At 48.7% G+C, this 19,272-nt stretch overlaps 1 long non-coding RNA gene across 1 annotated transcript in view; it reads right to left on the bottom strand.

Annotated features, from left to right (window-relative positions):
- Window positions 1-11,900, bottom strand: part of LOC134935184 (uncharacterized) — a 216,461-nt gene extending 204,561 nt beyond the window's left edge. Inside the window, exon 1 of the long non-coding RNA XR_010179969.1 lies at window positions 11,690-11,900. This is a non-coding gene — a long non-coding RNA (uncharacterized LOC134935184). The remainder of the gene's footprint in view (window positions 1-11,689) is intronic.
- Window positions 11,901-19,272: the final 7,372 nt, after the last annotated feature.

Here is a 19,272-nt window from a genome sequence, read left to right as displayed (position 1 = left end):
TGCCAAAAAGAAAAAACTTTAGATCTCGCTATTGCAGCAGCCACGGCCTAGCCGAACTGCACCATGCTTCGTTGCCAATTTAAAGCGCAATTAAAGACACAAAGGGGAAAGATCAAATAAAACAAACGAAATAAAACAGGGAGGGGGGGGGAGGGGGGTATAAAATGGGAAACACATGTAATAACTCAGCTGGAGGTGAAAGCGTAAAGACCTGCTGAGGGACTCTGATTAGACCAGATTAGCCGAATTGTAGATTAGAATTCAGTCCGTCAAGTCAGGCAAAAAATCGCAAAATAACTCCAGACCCCCGCTGCCGACTCATGCCAGCAACGGGGAGTAGCTAATCCCTGAGTAGGATAACAAAAGGGGAAAACACCAACAGACGCACAACACCATAACTCACAGAACTGGAACAACATAATACATCGCAAATAAAACAAAGCACTAAGCGCAATCCGACCTCTCATGCAACGGGGCGAATATATCGTCTGTAACTTGACGACTTCCCTCGCCCCACCGCCTGGATTTCAGATCTGGAGAAACCCGCCGCAGCAGCCGACGTCGCCGCGCCTATTCGAAAGGAATGGGTACCGAAGGCAGCGGGTGGGAGGCCCAAGCTCGCTAAACAACGACTCAGCATCCAACGGAACTGGTATTTCGTCACTGGCAGCCCGTCATAATGCAATAGCCATGACCCCTCCCTAACGGGTCGCACCGCCACATATTGCATCGCCAGACCTACTGGGCAAACGCTCTCCTCTTGCGCTGGAACCATAGTGACCCAGCGACCTCTCCCCACTTGGTCCGTCTTAGAGCGCCTTAATCTGCACAGCAAGGACCTCTCACACACTACTACGTCTCCGACCAGCATGCGCGAATCTGCTCTCTTGGAAGGCGCTACCAACTCCGAAACCCTAAAGGCCCCGTGGTAAGCCAATGAGAACGCCAAACTGCACAAAAGTGTCTCAAAACTGGACGACGCGACTCGCCCCGATGACGGCCGGCAACAAAGCCGCATCGATGGGCCGCCTCCTATCCGGTGGCGTCGGCGCCACTCGCGTCCACCCTTTCATTGCCTTCCGCAGAACATCGCTTTTTGTCACATCAGGGACGCCCCGCAGCTTGCAGAAAACCAGACCCCAGCCAAGTACCGGGATACCACCGCTCGGGACCTACCCGAAACATACAGCTGCCAAATAAAAGAAAGCATCAGCCGATGCCTGCTCTTACCTTGTTGCTGACGACCTTAGACAAACTCCTCCCACTCATTCCAAGCATGTCCGTAAGCCTTGAGCGTGGCTGGCGCGACTGACCGCAACGCTATACCCTCCAGTCCGGCCCGATCACCTGCCAAACCTAACCGGGACAATGAAAACCCTGCTCGTTGGCCTCAGGTGCCAACAACCAACACCTCTCCCACTGTCCTCGCGACAAAGCGTCGACAATCCCATTCTCCAAACCGGGCACATGTTGCGCGCGGAACCACAGGTTCCTACGCAAGCATGTCAAAAGCAATTGCCCTAGCACCCGCATAACCACCAACGACTTTGCCCTCTGGTTATTAATCGCATGCACCACGCCCAGATAATCGCATCTAAACAAAATGCTGCGATTAGCCAGCCGATCGCCCCAGACCTCCAACGCCACCATAATGGGAAAAACTCCAGAAGCAAAAGGTCCTTCGTGAAACCCCCGCGATGCCATTCTGCCGGCCACGAGGCCGCGCACCAAGATCCCTCCAGATGGCAACCGAATCCAGAGGCGCCCGCTGCGTCGGTGAACAGCTGCAACCTAGCGCTGTCCGCCATTGGGGCCTGCCATATACACACCCCGTTGAAGTCCTCGAGGAACGAGGCCCATATTGCCAAATCCCTCTTAATCTCTGAGGACAAACGCACGAAATGGTGCGTTCTGGCACACCCCGCAGTCGCCCTTCACAGCTTCCGGCAGTACACACCTAAAAGCGAACTCAAATGAGCCGGAAGGCGCCTGGAGCCTTCTTAGGAACCACCCCCACTGGAGAGATGACCAAGTCATCCCCCGAAGGAACACGCCGCGTTGTTAAACGCGAAACATTTTCCTTTTGTGGTGGCACGCCCCCCTGCGCGGACTGCCGACCTACCTGACTTGGCCAATCCGCCGTCCGCGCCGAACCCCTGGGAGGACGACCCTGCATGGTGCCCGTCCGCCCCCGGCTTCCGGGGCTCCTCCGCCTGTAGCGAAGCCCGGGTGACCTTGAGCCCAACCTCAACGTCCTTGAACCCGAAGTCCATGACCTGCAAACCTTCCTGTTGTTCCCTGAATTCCTGATCGTACCTGCGCCACTCCGATCCCGAAGACGTGCGCTGCATGTCATGTACGAGATGCAGGTACCTAATTATATTCGTGTGCTCTGCCGGCCTGTCCTCCAGGTAAGATGCCGCGAAGACCCAGAACCCGGCCAGGCAATTATCGAAGGTACGGAATGCCTCAGCCCCGATGCCCTTCTTTGCGCCGCCACCTTATACTCTTTCTTCGCGACCTTCGTCAATACGAACACGTCCACGAAGTCCCCCCTCCAAATCTTCTTGCGGCAGCTATCTCGCAGCCCCCGCAGTACAGCAGTATAGACGAATCGCACGACACCAGGCAAATTGCGAGCTTCTTGGCCCTACGCGCTTCCTCGCTAAGCCGCTTGCGCCTGTTCCGCTGCCCTCTTGGCGAATTTAGTTGCCCGCTTCTTTGCCCTAGTTGTGCTACTGACTTCGGACGCCTGTGACGACATTGAAGATGAAGAGGAGGAAGAGGAAGAACTACGCGAACTAGAGCTCGTGGAGGAACCCGAATACCGACTGCACCACCTTACCTGATGCCGCCGACTCCCCCGACATGGAATCTTCCGGCGCGTCCAAATCGTTGCCTTCCTCCTCGAAATCTGCTATCGCCTCATCCCCGAGCTCCCTTGAAAAAGAGGAAGAAGCGGAGGACCCCTCCAGCACTCGCGGCACATGCCGCGGCCTCCGTGCTGGGGGCGTTGCGGCCGTGAGCTCCCCCGCGTCCTGCCCTGGACCCTGTTGTAATTCTGCGGCGACCGTCCCGAGCTCACGGCAGGCGCGTGCCACCCGCTGCGCCGCCATAGCCCGCAGCCAGCCGGAACGAACAGCCGTTCTAGGGGAGGCAGCCGCGGCTAGCGGCCCTAACACCTTCACCGCTGTGGCCAGGGCCGAGCCAGCGCTCCGGAGGGGTCGTGACTGCCCCAAAGCGCGGTCCTGGGTCCTTCGCCGGGGCCCGCATGCGACCACGCGCTCGCCGCCCGACATGCGTGTGCCGGGCATCCGACGCACGCTGCCCTTGCGGGAAAGCGGAGGCACCGCTGTCGGCGCCCGCACTGCCCTCGCCTCCGAATTTGTCCCCTGTTCCCGTGTATCGGAACTATCCGATGCCGCAGAGGGGGGGGGGGACCGCCGCGAGCTCCTGCGGCGCGTGCAGCAGCCCCGCGGCCACTAACCCATTCCCTGTCCCCCCTCCTCCCCCGCAGGCCGCTAGATTCCGGCCCCGGGGGAGTGATCTGAAAAGACCGGGAACCCCGCGGCGCAGCAGAGCGCGCGCGCACCGCTCCGCTTGCAGTGGACACGGGCTCGCGCACCTCCCGTGCGCGCACCCCGTGACCTCTTGCTGCCGCACCCCTTCTCCTTGGTATCGCACTGCCCTGCCAGTGATCATAATTGCCCTGTCTCCCCTCTCCCCCCGGCTCCCGCCGGACTCCGGCTGCCTGGGAGATAGCAGGGGAGACAGCAGGGCCGGTGGCGCTGCTGCGCACACACGTGCGCGGCTAGCGGCGCCAGAGGCGAGCGTGGGCGGGCGCGCACCTCGGGCGCGCGCCCCACTGCTCTCTGTCACCACAAGGCCTCTTGTCTGGGCTCCTGCATTAAGAGCCCCATTAGCTTAACCTGGTTGATCACTGCCTCTCCCCCTCCCTCCCCGCTCCACACCGTGTTCCGGCTGCGGGGGAGAGGGCTGAGGAGACAAGGAGGAAAGCGGCGCCGCTGCGCGCACACGTGCGCGAGCGGCGCCACCGGAGCCGCGCGTGGGCGCGCGCGCGTCCCACCGCTTCCGGTCCGTGCTCTCTCAGCCGAAGTGTTTGGGGATGACGCCGTGCGAGGCCCTGCGACAGGCCTCGCTCGGCTGGCCACCGTCCCCCGCCCAGTGCCATCCCCCCGCCTGGAACCACTAGCCGGCCCCGGCAAGGGGGGAAGAGCATCGAACTCAGTCTCCGGTCCCTGGATGAGCGCGCGGCGCGCTCCCGCGGGCACCCGGCACTGGGGCTTCCCCGGCCATGCCCGGAGGCAAGGGCTGCTGCCCGCCCACCTCCGGGCGGCCTGACTCCCTCTCTGATCCTCCTCGTCGGCCGCTCCCGCCAGTCACAGCCGGCCCGGCTTCCGCCAGATCCCTCGAGGAGGCCCTAGGGGACGGGACGCCGTCCCCAGGGCCAGCCAGCTCGCCCCCGGAACCAGCCCCCACCGCCAGATGAGCGGTAACGGGCTGGGGTCCCGGCGGACCGTCGTGGGCGAGTGGCAGCCAGAGCACTGATGTGTGACCTAAATGCAGGGAGCTGACAATAGAGATGGCTACTGACTCTGTCTCAACACAGTGACTCGAATCATCAGGAAGTGTGAATGATTCGAGTCACTCACTGTGTAATGAGTCGAGACAGCAGCAGCAGCAGCTTCTCTCAGACAGAGGGAGGAAACTCTGTGTCCTGTGTCCTTCAGTCAGTGTGTTCTGCTGTCTTTAGCTGTGATTGGCCAGAGGCTATACCAGGTGACACCCAGTGGGAGGGGGGAGGGAGCAGTCACGACTCACCAGTCAGTGAGTGCTGTGCTGCTGTGCCTGATCCATGTCATGAATCATGATTCATCCTGAGTCTGCCAGTGAGGGAGACAGTTGTACACTGTGTAGACTCAGTGACTCAGTGAATGAATCTGATTCATGCAGCAGGAGGTGGAGCCCCTGTGGTACAGGGCTCTCGGCTCAGTGCTCACTGATCCTGCTCAGTGTGATTGTGGGTGGCAAAATCCCTGGAGCCTAGATAGTGGATAATATAATAAATCCAAGCCCACCTAAAATCATCCAATTAGCAAAGTATGCAAAATAAAAAATAAAAAAATGATAAAAAAATGTTTTTATTTGGTTTAGTTACAGAATGAATGATGTGTTTCATGGCTGTTAAGCTTTCTCTCCTCAGCCAAAAGTAATGTCATATTCTATAACTAGTATGCAATAAGTGGTTATTAATAATATATCAACATAACAGTGAATCTATGTTAATATATTATTAACAATCAGGGCATAAGCAGCTGCCTCCCCCAGATACACTGTACAATCACTGCAGCTGAATAACTCCATGAGTCCAGCACTGATCCTCCAGCACTGGCAACTCACTGATTCATGTGCAGTCTCTGCAACACATTCCACTACAGATGAGTCATGACTCATGTGCCGAGACACTGACTCCAGACACTTCACTGAACTGAGTCATGTGTCTCAGCTCAGTTCAGTGAATCACTTTGCCCATGACTAGCTGACAAAACACTGAAATGTATAAATCCGAAAAAGAAAATGGGGGGATTCTGCAAAGCAGCACTCACCCCAAAGCAAATCCACCAAGAGAACTAAGATGGCCTCACCTTCCCTATATATATCAAACCCTCCCCCTAAAAAGGCTGTACTTTCCTCACAGCTAGGTCCACCCCTCCCAAGATGTTTAACTCTTTCCTTTCCTATGCAGTCAATTCTCTCTCCATACACAAACAAATCCTGAAAAATATCAGTGTCTTTTCTACAACAAGTAGATCTTACTAACTATGGGAATCATTTACATTTGGATTTAAGTCATTTTTATGACACACCTCTCAGATCTAGCAGTACACGTATGCGCTGATAGGGGTTAGTTTCACATCTTCCTAAAATGATTTGTCGAAAGTAGGCAAGTATGACTAATGTTTAGAAGCATAACATCTGCAAATTGATGTTTCTAAACAGGATCACGTTGTATGATCCTTGTATTTCTCTAGCATCCATAAGGGATACTGGGGACTCAGGGCCTAATTCAGACCTGATCGTAGCCAGGGAAAATTGAGCAGGGCTACGATCAGGCACACTGACATGCGGGGGAACGCCAAGCACAGGGCTAGTCCACCCCGCATGCCAGGCCTCGCTCAGAAACGATACGCTTTGTACCCGTACAACGCGCCTGCGCATTGCGGTGCATACACATGCACAGTAGTGACCTGATCGCTGCGCTGCAAAAAACGGCAGCGTGCGAACAAGTCGGAATGACCCCCTAAGTCCCCAGTATCCCTTATGGATGCTAGAGAAAATAGGATTTTAAATACCTATCGGTAAATCCTTTTCTCGTAGTCCATAAGGGATACTGGGCGCCCACCTCAGTGCGTTGACTTTTCTGCAGGTGCTTTATTATCTATAAGTTTACCTGTTCAGCTGTTGCTGTTTGGTTGCCAGGTGTTGGTGGTTAGTTTATGTTGTGGTGTGCTGATGTGTGAATCTCATCACTCATTATTGTTATGTTCCTTCTCTCAAGTATGTCCATTCTCCTTCAGGCACTATTTTACCTATAACTGCCTGTGGGAGGGGGCATAGAGCGAAGGAGCCAGCACACCCAGATGAAGAAATGTAAAGTGCACCGGCTCCTTTGGACCCCGTCTATACCCCATCGTACTAGGGGCCTAATTCAGAGTTGATTGCTGCAGCAAATTTGTTACCAGTTGGGCAACAGTATGTGCACTGCAGGGGGGGCAGATATAACATGTGCAGAGAGAGTTAGATTTGGGTGGGGTGTGGTCAAACTGAAATCTAAATTGCAGTGTAAAAATAAAGCAGCCATTATTTACCCTGCACAGAAACAAAATAACCCACCCAAATCTAACTCTCTCTGCAAATGTTATATCTGCCACACCTGCAGTGCATGTGGTTTTGCCCAACTGCTAACAAATTTGCTGCTGTGATCATCTCTGAATTACCCCCTAAGTCTCCAGTATCCCTTATGGACTATGAGAAAAGGATTTACCGGTAGGTATTTAAAATCCTATTTTTGTTTTGTTTCCTTCCCTGTGATGTAACCAAAAAGCATGCTAAACTAGAGTACTTCCAAATAGTCACAGCAAATTCAGCTTCCTCAGACCAGAGGGGTGTACTACGAGTGGCCGGCCGCCGGGAACCCGACAGCCGGCCGATGCTGGCAGCAGGGCGAGCGCAAAAGAGCCCCACGTGGGCTCGCTGTGCTCGCCAAACTGTTGGCATGGTGGTGCGATTCTCCCTCCAGGGGTGTCATGGACACCCCAAGAGGGAGGATAGTTGTAGGTATCCCGGCGCCGGTATGCTGAGCGCCGGGATCCCGGCAGCCGGAATATCGAGTGCCACCCGTCTAGAGGGCCTATGAAATAGCCTACGAGCTGAGCTGCCTGATCTGTAGAAATTCCAGGTTGGTTTTGTCTTTTAAATGATTGCCGCTTTAAAATAACAGGCAGACTCATCGGTCTTTCCACAGAACGGGAAGCTTACAGGCTATTAAGCCCCTAGGTATCTTACATAAAAGTATTACTATCAGATCCATCCTGGCATGGATCAAATATTTACTTATTAACATTTACTTTTATAGCGCCAACATATTTAGTTGTGCTTTACAATTAGAAACAAATCAGTAATAAAAGAATATAGGGTAATAACAGACAAAGATGAAGATGCTCTCAAGCTTACATTCCATAAGTGCTACTGCAGACAGGGGCGTTCTAACAGAAGAGGGGGCCTGTGTACAGACAACGGGTGGGCCCCCTCCTCTCCACAGCGCAGTAGGCTCTGGCATACCTCCCAGCCGAGTCGAGTAAGCGGGACATCTAAGCGTGGCTTTGCCACACCGCGGCAAAATGGGGGCGTGACCTATAGAAAAGGGGGCATGGCTTCATGGGAGTGACACGATCACGAGCCAATTAGGCACTTTGATATTACATCCATCTTTTCTTTTTTTTTCTTTTTTTTTTTAAAAAAAAAGCTTCCTCGTGTTAAGTTTTAACAAAATGTATATAAATGTTCCGTACATGTCAGTGGAATGGCCCTTTACTAGTGATGACTCCCATAGATGCAGCACAATATTAGTAGTTTGTATCGGTGGAGGGTGATATGGGGGGGTAGGAGATTCAATTATGCCCCCCAAAAAAAATTCTCTAGACATTTCAATCATAGCCCAGTTTTTTGGACCCAATAATTTAGCCGTTTTCAGGCGAAAACACACAGGATCCAGGAAAAGTTCCCAGACCTATGTGTTTTCTCAGTCATGGCGATCAGGACCTCAGCGGGTCTGGAATAAAAACCCTGATAAGTGCTGATGCAACCTTATCAGGAATGCCCATTGAGCCTGGTTCAGATGTTGATGGAGTAGCTATCGCTGCTGCTCACATGGAAGCAGCAACGAGAGGTCTAATATGGTGATGCAGCAGGAAGGCGTCATGCCTCCTACTTGCATTACTGATCCTCGGATGCAGCATTAGATCAACTACAACACTATCGGCCGGCTGGGTGACCCATGGGGTCATGCAAGCCAGCAGTCGCAGGTTAAAGCAAGAGGCCAGGAAATCTCCATCCTCCAACGGAGATGCTGGTCTCGTACCTGCCCCACAATGGCATCCCCACCCCACGGCTGCAGAGATTAGTAGCTGCTGGGGAAATGTAAACAAGCAGCCCTCACCTCCTCCGTCTACACCTGGAAGCCGCAGATAGGAGCAGCCGTCGGAAAAAAATTAAATTGTGATGGTCACGATGTTCCGATCATCAGTAGAATTATATATCGGCCATCGTTGTATAAATTAAAGTCGTGTTGGCTATGCTTTAAAAAAAATAACAATTTCTGAAATATTTTTGGAAAAAATATTAGACAGTTAAGTGTCAGAGATGGTATTGGAGAAGGAAAAGGGATAGTGGGGATGAAGGGTGGGAGATCATATCAGTAGAGCTAGTGAGGGAAATGGTGTCCTATCTAAGGGGCTCCGGTCGGAGCTTCAGTGCAGGGGCGCGCGCGCTCCGGAAAAGGGGGCGTGGTCACTCAAAAGGGGGCGTGGTCTTCAGTGTAGTTTACCACGCCATACACCCCTTATACGCATTATGCACCACAATAGTAGGACCCCTTATACTATCTAGTACTGCTGCCCCTTTCACATTATACCACACAGTATGAGCCAAAATTCACATTACAGCACCCGGTATGAGCCGAAATTTACATTATATGCCCCCGCAGTGCCAGGTATACAAATGCCCCCACAATGCCAGGTATACAGATGCCCCCACAGTGCCAGGTATACAAATGCCCCCACAGTGCCAGGTATACAAATGCCCCCACAGTGCCAGGTAAACAATTGCCCCCACAGTGCCAGGTATACAAATGCCCCCACAGTGCCAGGTATACAAATGCCCCCACAGTGCCAGATCCACAAATGCCCCCCACAGTGCCAGGTATACAAATGCCCCCACAGTGCCAGATCCACAAATGCCCCCACAGTGCCAGGTATACAAATGCCCCCACAGTGCAAGGTATACAAATGCCCCCACAGTGCCAGGTATATAGATGCCCCCACAGTGCAAGGTATACAGATACCCCCACAGTGCCATGTATACAGATGCCCCCACAGTGCCAGGTAAACAATTGCCCCCACAGTGCCAGGTATACAAATGCCCCCACAGTGCCAGGTAAACAATTGCCCCCACAGTGCCAGGTATACAAATGCCCCCACAGTGCCCGGTATACAAATGCCCCCACAGTGCCAGATCCACAAATGCCCCCCACAGTGCCAGGTATACAAATGCCCCCACAGTGCCAGGTATACAAATGCCCCCACAGTGCAAGGTATACAAATGCCCCCACAGTGCCAGGTATATAGATGCCCCCACAGTGCAAGGTATACAGATGCCCCCACAGTGCCATGTATACAGATGCCCCCACAGTGCCAGGTAAACAATTGCCCCCACAGTGCCAGGTATACAAATGCCCTACAGTGCCAGCCAATTGCCCCCACAGTGCCAGGTATACAATTGCCCCCACAGCAGCCAGTGCTGCAGCTGCTTACCGCTGCTGCTCCTCCTCCTCCGGGCTGTGAGGGACGGGGGTGAGAGCGCCGGGCGCCCGCCAGCGCGGCTGTGTCTGGCGCGGCAGCGTATAGCGTTCAAACCAGCCGCCGGTTCGTGAGCCAATCAGAGCTCGCGGACCGGCGGCTTCTGATTGGCTGCCGATCCGCGAGCTCTGATTGGCTCACGAACCGGCGGCTGCTTTGAAGTCCGCTATACGGCGCTCTCACCCCTGTCCCTCACAGCTCTCCGATCTTGACAGCTGAGACGCGCTGCCGCCGGACTGAGCGGCAGCGCGTCTCAGTGACCGCTGGACCGGCCCACGTGGCCATCGGCCCTTCTGGCATTTGCCAGAAGTGCCAGATGGCCTGTCCGGCCCTGGCTGCAGCACTGCATGCTCCTCTCCTCCGGTGGCGCCAGTGACTATTAGACACTGGCTGACGGCGCTGTGTAGCTGACACTGGGGGATGAGACGTCATGACGTCTCAGTCCCTGAGAAGGCGACGAAGAGCGGGACTCTGGAGCTGGACTCTAAAGAGCCAGCACTGAGGTCAGTCAGAGAGGAGGGAGGGGAGCGGGGGAGGGGAAGTCTTATCAAACAGTCCAGCGTCCTGGGTGCCCTCCAATGCAGGAGTTAAAAGAAAGAGTGATCTGGCGTCACTAATGGTCACAGTATAAATAATAATAAGGTGGTTACATCTGTATACTTCTCAACGTTTACATTTTATGAAAACATTTTCAGCTGACGTCATGCTCGCTGCAAATGCGCGCCATTCTGACGTCAGTGGGAGTCTGGGACAGCAGGAAGTATATCTGCACATGGGGCTTGGTGAAGAGTATTTAAGGTAAGCCACAGTTATCTTATTTTACTCTTGATGAAAATTTTTGTTATAAAATTTAAACATTGAGAAGTATATAGGTGTAACCGCCTTATCATTATTTATACTCTGACCATGAGTGCCGCCAGATGACACTTTGTTCTTATATCATATTTGCCTATCTCCCGGAATGGCCGGAAGGCTCCCAAATATCGGGTGGGCAAGTCTCCTGGCCTCACGCCACAAACCCCCGCCGCCGCTCACATCCTCCTGCAGCGGAGGGGGGCCGATGACGTGATTCGCTTCATCGTGGTCCCGTCCCCTTGCCTCACAATGCCTGTAATCTCGGCATTGGCTGGCGAGGGTGGGTCCGCAATGATAGGAATTTGCGTACACCCCCACCCCTACCCAGCAGCACCCGTGGCCACGTCCCCAGTGTGCTGCCTCTTCCAGTATATATATATATATATATATAGCAAGTCCTCATAAACACATTCAGCCACGCTGAGTGAATAGAAGAGATCAGCACAACTAAAAATTAGAAATTTATTCCACCAATGCAGAAGTGATTCCATAAATGCTCAAACAGGTAAGTCAAGACATATTTCTTAAGTAGCAGCGTTTAGAAGCATGTTACCACTCTTGGAGACATTCCTCCGATACCCCTGACAGCCGTTTCGGTGTCTGCACACCTTTCTCAAAGGATGTATACCAATAATAGCGGAGAGAGCATTTAAATAGAGAAAACCAAGCTGTCTCACCTGTGTTTGAAATGTGATCTCCACCCCTCGGACACACCGCGTCCTCCCGCCTCTCCCGCCAGCATCCCCAGCCGCGGCACCGGCGCCACCGTCATGCCGTCGGCATCCGGATCCTGTGTGCAGGGACATGTTGTAAGGGAGCCGCTGAAGTTTCCCGGGTGCCGGAAGTCAGTGGGCGGGAGCCACGGTAACTATGGCTCCCTGTACATAAACAGCGCTATAAATAACAAAATAGTGTACATCAGATAAGGGACAATTATACAAACAACGATCCACCCTGTGACTTATGACTTAATTTATAACATATAATAATGAAACCCACATTGCAAATGATTCATCTTAGGGTATTATAAATATTATAGTTGTCATAGCCATCTTGATGCGATCTTATTCACCAACATTAAAGAATTAACCACAAATTTATTGTGGTATAACTCTACCCATATTACAGCAAAAAATAAAAATAATAAAAATAAAAATAAGCAAAGAAAACAACACAAACACAATAAATAGATCTGGAATCCAAGGACGAATATTGTACTAGTGTATATCAATACATATATACCTGGGTCTGATAGCTAGCACAAAAAAACTGACATATTGAACTCTTCATTGAGACCCATTGGGGTCATAGATTGTAGATCATAGATCCACTGGCACTCACGTTTAAGTAATAACTTATGTCTGTCACCGCCTCTTCGTAATGGGGGATATGATCAATTGGCATGAAGCTAAAGTCTTTAGCGGTATGACCTGCTGAAGCAAAGTGTTTGGCAACAGGTGGTGTATTGGTTTAAAGTTTCACAAATGCTTTCTTTAATGAAGAACGGTGCATACCAATTCTTTCTTTCAGCATGCGTACTGTTTTGCCCACATAGATACGTTTGCATGGGCATAAAATCATGTAGACAACATATTTTGTCTCACAGTTCATGCGATGCGTCAAATGGTATGTACGGCCTGTCAGGGGATGTTGAAAACTCGTTCCTGTTTGAATAAATCGGCATTTGACACAGCCAGAGCACTTGTATGAGCCTTTGGTGGTAGTTAACCAATTCCTGCCTTGTGAAACTTTGGGACTAATATCTGAATATGTCACTTGCTGTTTCAAATTGTTACTCCTTTTGTAGCAGAATAATGGTTTCTCTCCACATAGCTCGCCAATCACTGGATCTGATCTAATAATATGCCAATGATTCAAAATGGCTGATCTTAATGCACCAGATGTTATTGAATAGGTTGTGCCAAACATCATTCTATCATGCCTTTGCTTTTTGCTGTCATTTTTGGAAGTAAGGAGATCTTCCCTCTTCAATCTTAGACATTTTTGCTTTGCGGCTTCAATCTCTTTAGGATCATATCCCCGATCTAAGAAGTGATTCCCCATTCTAGTCAATGACTGTTGCAGTTCAGTTGAGTTGGATGTAATCCTCACAGCTCGAACTAATTGTGAAAAGGGGAGTCCTTTCTTTAAAGGCTGCGGATGAAAACTAGAGGCAAGTAGCAGACTATTTTTGTCTGTAGTTTTTTTAAATAAAGTTGTTTCAAAAAGGCCATTTGTACAAATTATTGATACGTCTAGAAACTGTATCATTCTGGAACTAGCTAAGTACGTAAATCTAATGGACCCAGGTATCCTATTGAGGGAATCCACGAAGTCCTTTAGCATGGTTTCGATCCCAGTCCACACCAAAAACAAGTCGTCTATAAAACGAGCATAAAACGCAATATATTGAGAAAATTCATGGTTGGCCATAATATCTCTCTCTTCATAATCATACATGAATATATTGGCGTACGATGGGGCCATGTTTGACCCCATCGCGGTCCCTTTAAGTTGTAAATAAAAAGTATTGTCAAAAAGAAAATAGTTTTTATGAAAAATTAACTCAATCAGTAACAACAAAAATTCAGATGGTGGACCCTTATAGTGTGTACTGGAACCGACCACCCGACGAACAGCCTGCATCCCCTCAACGTGATCAATATTTGTATACATGCTGGTTACATCAAGAGTTACCAAATAACAACCAGTAGGAGGAGGACCAAAAGCAGACAATTTGTTAAGGAAATCAGTTGTATCTCTCAACCAGTAAGGAGTGTTTTGAACCACTGGCTGTAAGTAATAATCTATATACTGAGATATAGGCTGGCATAAAGAGCCCATAGATGAAATAATGGGCCTTCCCGGTGGTGATGTCATAGATTTATGTATTTTGGGTAAAACATACAGTAAAGGGATTTTGGGATATTCCTGAGTCATAAATTCAACAGTCTGTGTGTCAATCCATCCACTGGAAAAACCCATCTGGATTATATTGTCAATTTCCCTTTTGTACTTGTCAGTGGGATCAAACAATAATTTCTTATAACAGACCAAATCTGACAATTGTCTCATCACTTCTCTAATGTAATCATCCCTGTTCATAATAACAATGCCGCCGCCTTTATCGGCGGGCCTTATTTTTATCTCGGGATTCTCCCTGAGACTGTGTATGAAAATTTTTTTATAAAATGTAAACATTGAGAAGTATATAGGTGTAACCGCCTTATCATTATTTATACTCTGACCATGAGTGCCGCCAGATGACACTTTGTTCTTATATCATACTTGCCTATCTCCCGGAATGGCCGGAAGGCTCCCAAATATCGGGTGGGCATGTCTCTGGCCTGACGCCACCTGCCCGCAAACCCCCGCCGCCGCTCACATCCTCCTGCAGCTGAGGGGGGCCGATGACATGATTCGCTTCATCGTGGTCCCGCCCCCTTGCCTCACAATGCCTGTAATCTCGGCATTGGCTGGCGAGGGCGGGTCCGCAATGATAGGAATTTGCGTACACCCCCCGCCCCTACCCAGCAGCACCCGTGGCCACGTCCCCAGTGTGCTGCCTCTTCCCGGATATATATATATATATATATATATATATAGGACTTGCACAGGGGGCCAAGGCATCGCGGGCACATACAGGGGTGCAGTGCCTACATGAGGTGCAGGGCCCCCTGTCTGAAGTGCCCCGGGCCACCTGAAGGCTTAATCCAGCCCTGAGTGTGGGATATGGTTTTGCTGTATTGGGAAGGAGATGGTTTTGGGGGACAGAGAAAGTAAAATGTAATAAAAAAAGGCAGAATGGTGGAAAGGTGTTAAAAAAGGTGAATACAGAAAGAGAGAAGGATTAAGTACAGGGAGACCAATGGAGGGGAAGGACTGGCTTGTGGAATGGAAAGACAAAAATATATAAAATGGAGCCGCTCATAGAGGGGTGAGTTATCTCAGAGTGCAAGGATGTAAAACCTGCCTTCAATACACGCAACTACATCTATAAATGAAGGCTGGACAAAACCTATACGTCAAGTTTTCAAGATGCATTAAAATTTACTACTGGCCTCAAAAACTTCCTGCAGAACCTCAGTTATGTCAGCCCTGCGCTAGACAATAGTGCAATCGATTACCAACAACTGACGGGACCAGTGTTTCCCAACTCCAGTCCTCATGGCCCACTAACAGTGTATGTTACAGATCTCCTCTCTATCAAGTTAAATAATTAGTGGATATTTTTAAAATGTGTCAGCCGGTAATGAATACACCCAGGATCGGACTGGCCCACAGGGGAACAGGGAAAACCCCCGGTGCCCCACACACACACACACACACACACACACACACACTGCCTAGGGACCCACCCTCTCTTTGAAAGATCATGTTCCTGACTGTTATAGTATACTGTACAGGGCTATGGTGTATTTTTTACAGTGCATTGCTGTTATTAATCCAGTACATTATCATGCATACACTAGCAGTATTTACTATATATTTTTATCTGGCCACACCCCTAAACATGATGGGCCCCTACCACTGCATTCCCCCGGAGGGCCTTCATGCCCCAGTCTGACACTGAATACACCTGTGCACTAACTAGGAGATCTGTAAAACATGCACTGTTACTGGGCCATAAGTACTGGAGTTGGAAAACAATGATTTGGATCAAGTTACAGTAAGTTGTAGCACACTGCTATTATATCAACCCATCATACTAAATGTTGCCAAAAGAAAAGAAAAAAAAAGACAAGAAAAAACAAAATATGAACATTTTATGGTGTTCCACTGCAAAATCAGTAATGGTTTGCAGTACATACTAAACTGCATGTGGCGCAGAGTCCTTGAGATAGATGAAATTCAGATATTTTAGAAAAAATACAGCTGCCGCAATCAGGTTAATCCATTATCTATTCAAGAAACTACTGCTGCGCCAATTCCTAGCTTTAACGGGATTTTACCACAATAAATAGCAGAGATCTTACAGATTTCATCAGCTCATTCTTTATACATTAAGTAGCACCACGTTACAATGTAACTAATTCATCACCTTATCACTGCTTTGTATGTGTGATCATCACAGTGTTAGCTGGTTAAGCATAACCATAGTAATTTAGATTAAAATAAACAGCACAATTTGCAAAACATCCGTGTTGGAAATAATAAAACCACAAAATCAGTTACATTACTCATATTCAGACTTAAGAATTAATAGGAAATATTTTAATATGTAAACACTAAAAGCTAAATTCATCACAAGTCAGCAACTACAAATTAACAGAATTATTCCATTACGCTGGCTTAAACCTTTCACAGTAGAGCTGATAAACATTTAGTACTGTAACTGTTCTGTTAAGATGGAGAAGTATAAAAATCACTGACTTACTAGGGACTCAGGTGGCATCTGCAAAACTGGGAAAATGAGGCTCACATGAGGCTGGACATGCCTAGACATGAACAGTGGATTAATCCTCACTGACCAATAAGGAGGTTGCTTACATTGCGCAACTCTCAGTGTTTCTCTCAACTCCAGTCCTCAAGTACATCCAACAGGTTATATATATTTAGGATTTCTATCTGTGGAAACAGGTGGGATAATTACTGATCCAGCAAAAGAAATTAACTCATTTGTACATGTTTAAAGAAAACCAAAAAACATGTCCTGTTGGGGGTACTTGAGGATTTAAGTTGAGACCTCCTGGTCTATAACATAAATTGAAAGACCCAGCAGAGCCTTGCTGTTTCTGTAATCTTTGCAAAATATGTTCAGCTTTTTCTTTTCTGTGCCACATATTAGTTATAACCAGAAACTATACAGGTTTATGCAAAGTTTACCACAAAATGGGCATAAATTATATCAAACATATGCACACTGAAAAATTGCATATTTTAGGCCATATGCAGAGCTTAAATTCCAATCAGTAGCATATGCATGTGGTTACGCCAGCCTGTGTAGTAGGACATGTCGACAGTTATCAGGACAAAAGTCATCAGGTTAGCATGAGAATGTTGACAGACTGTTGACATGCAGCATGTTGCAATGCACAGCATGTTAACAGTGACCATGTCAACATTCATTGTGTCTACCCAGATATGTTGGCATGAACTGTAAAGAACCGTCCTTGGTGGTCTAGTGGTCTCTTACCTTTTCCCAGTGGCAGTGTTGGCATTTCACATAGCAACATTTCAGATGGCGATATTCTGAACCTATCAGCAGTTTAAGGATGTTGACCTGGTGCCTGATGATAGGTAGAACCATATGGGGAGGGAGTGCTGGACTGCACACCCTGATTGTAAACATAATAAGAGGTGATACCATGCCAAGACTTATAGTGCCACATAGAAAAAAAAGAGTAAATGCAGGTGCACACTTTAAGCCAGGCATTCCCAACCTTGGTCCTCTCGGCACACTAACAGTCCAGATTTTAGCGATATCTATGCTTGAGCACAGGTGACTTAGTAGTACCTCAGTTATTTTGATTTAACTATCTGTGCTGAAGCCTGGATATCACTAAAACCTGCACTGTAAAGCTGGCCATGCGCCTAAAGATTGATTGTTAAATCTGGCTGGTTGGAACGAAAACCTGGTAATGTATGGGAGTAAATTACAATTGACCATTGGCTCCCAAACGCTGAGAAGCAGACAAAATGTAAATCAGACAATTTGGTTACATTCATTTGATTTAAACAATTTGTCTGAATAACCGTTTTTGTCAGATTTCTGATCTGGAGCAAACGGTCAATTATCATTTGCTCCCATACATTACCAGGTTTTCATTCCAACCAGCCAGATTTGACAATCAATCTGTGGGTGTATGGCCAGCTTTAGTGTGCCTAGAAGACCAAGGTTGGGATTGTCTGCTCTTAGCACTAAATATAAACTTGCAATTACTCTGCTAAACTCTGCAAGGGTGATAACTTCTTGTCTAGGAAACAGTGTTGGGTTTGGTGCACTGTCTTTGATAATGGCATTACAAACGTTCAAGATGAGGAGCAATCTGTCCAGCCAAAAATGTCCCCCAAACCTGTTTCCATGACATGATGTTATCACCGTATACCTCAACAAGGTGGCAATGAACTTCAGCTGCTGATGTGTCCTTTAGATGCAGAAATGTGGTCTCAGATAAGAAACTGTCAATAAATAACTAAATTTCTCTCTCTCTCTCTCTCTCTCTCTCTCTATATATATATATATATATATATATATATACACACACACATATATATATATATATATATATATATAGTCGCGCTGAATCCTCTTGTTACCCGAGTGCCGCACATTGGACACAGTATATATATTTCACAATAAAGCCCTGGTGACATGAAGTCTTCTTGGATTACTGACTACGACACAGTGAGAGTGCACCTTCCACTTTGTGGGACTTTTTTGGTATATAAGTGGACCTGCCAAGGCCCATTAGGAGCACCCGCCATCTTTGTATATCTAACGATGAGAGTGCAGGTCAATCGATTGATATATATATATATATATATATATATATATAGTCCTCCTGTGTAACGCACACCATAAAAGCAGCCCGTTCACATAAAGACCAGCACACCACGTTAAATGCCAAAAGAGTTCTTTTAAATGTAGTTAAAGTGCAAAGGATCACATCAGATTGAATTCCATATAGCAGCAACTAATGAAAATATTTCCAATCGATACATGAAAGCTTTAAACCAAAGGACTTATCTGGTCAGCTAATGGATGCATCATCCTGTAATAATCAGCCCGACAGCTGTTTCGGTGTATGACCACCTTCCTCAAGGGCTCCACAGACACTAGCCCCATTGTTGCTGCTTAAATAGCCAGGGCGCCCATCATCAGCACACTGACATCCCACAGGTGCGATGACTCGCTCACCCGTCCACTCGCGCCAAAACCGGCATCCGTCACCACAGCACCGCTGTGAACCACACGCCATCCGTCTTTGGAACGCACTTCTGGTTCCGGTCTGTGCGCTCGTAATATTGTCCGTGCAGGGATACAGCCACTCGCATCCATCGGTCCGTGCCACTACTGTCGCACGCCGGCAGATGCCTAGTAGCAGACCCCAATGCACGGAGGCTCATTATTCTATCATAAATGTAATGACTGGACTCAATTGCATTAAACATATTGTCAGACCGCACACTGTGTTTTATTATTCAAACCAGGGGATTGGTTCCATAATAAGGTTCCATTATATTTTCCCTGAACACTGTAAAATACCTAACTTTTGTGTAAAATAACTAAGCGCATGCGCTCTGCGAACCTTGCGCA

The sequence above is a fragment of the Pseudophryne corroboree genome, chromosome 6 (genome assembly GCF_028390025.1).
Source record: "Pseudophryne corroboree isolate aPseCor3 chromosome 6, aPseCor3.hap2, whole genome shotgun sequence".
Taxonomy (NCBI): domain Eukaryota; kingdom Metazoa; phylum Chordata; class Amphibia; order Anura; family Myobatrachidae; genus Pseudophryne; species Pseudophryne corroboree.
The sequence above is the reverse complement of the archived record's forward strand: the minus strand, read 5'-3'. Positions and strand labels throughout refer to the sequence as shown.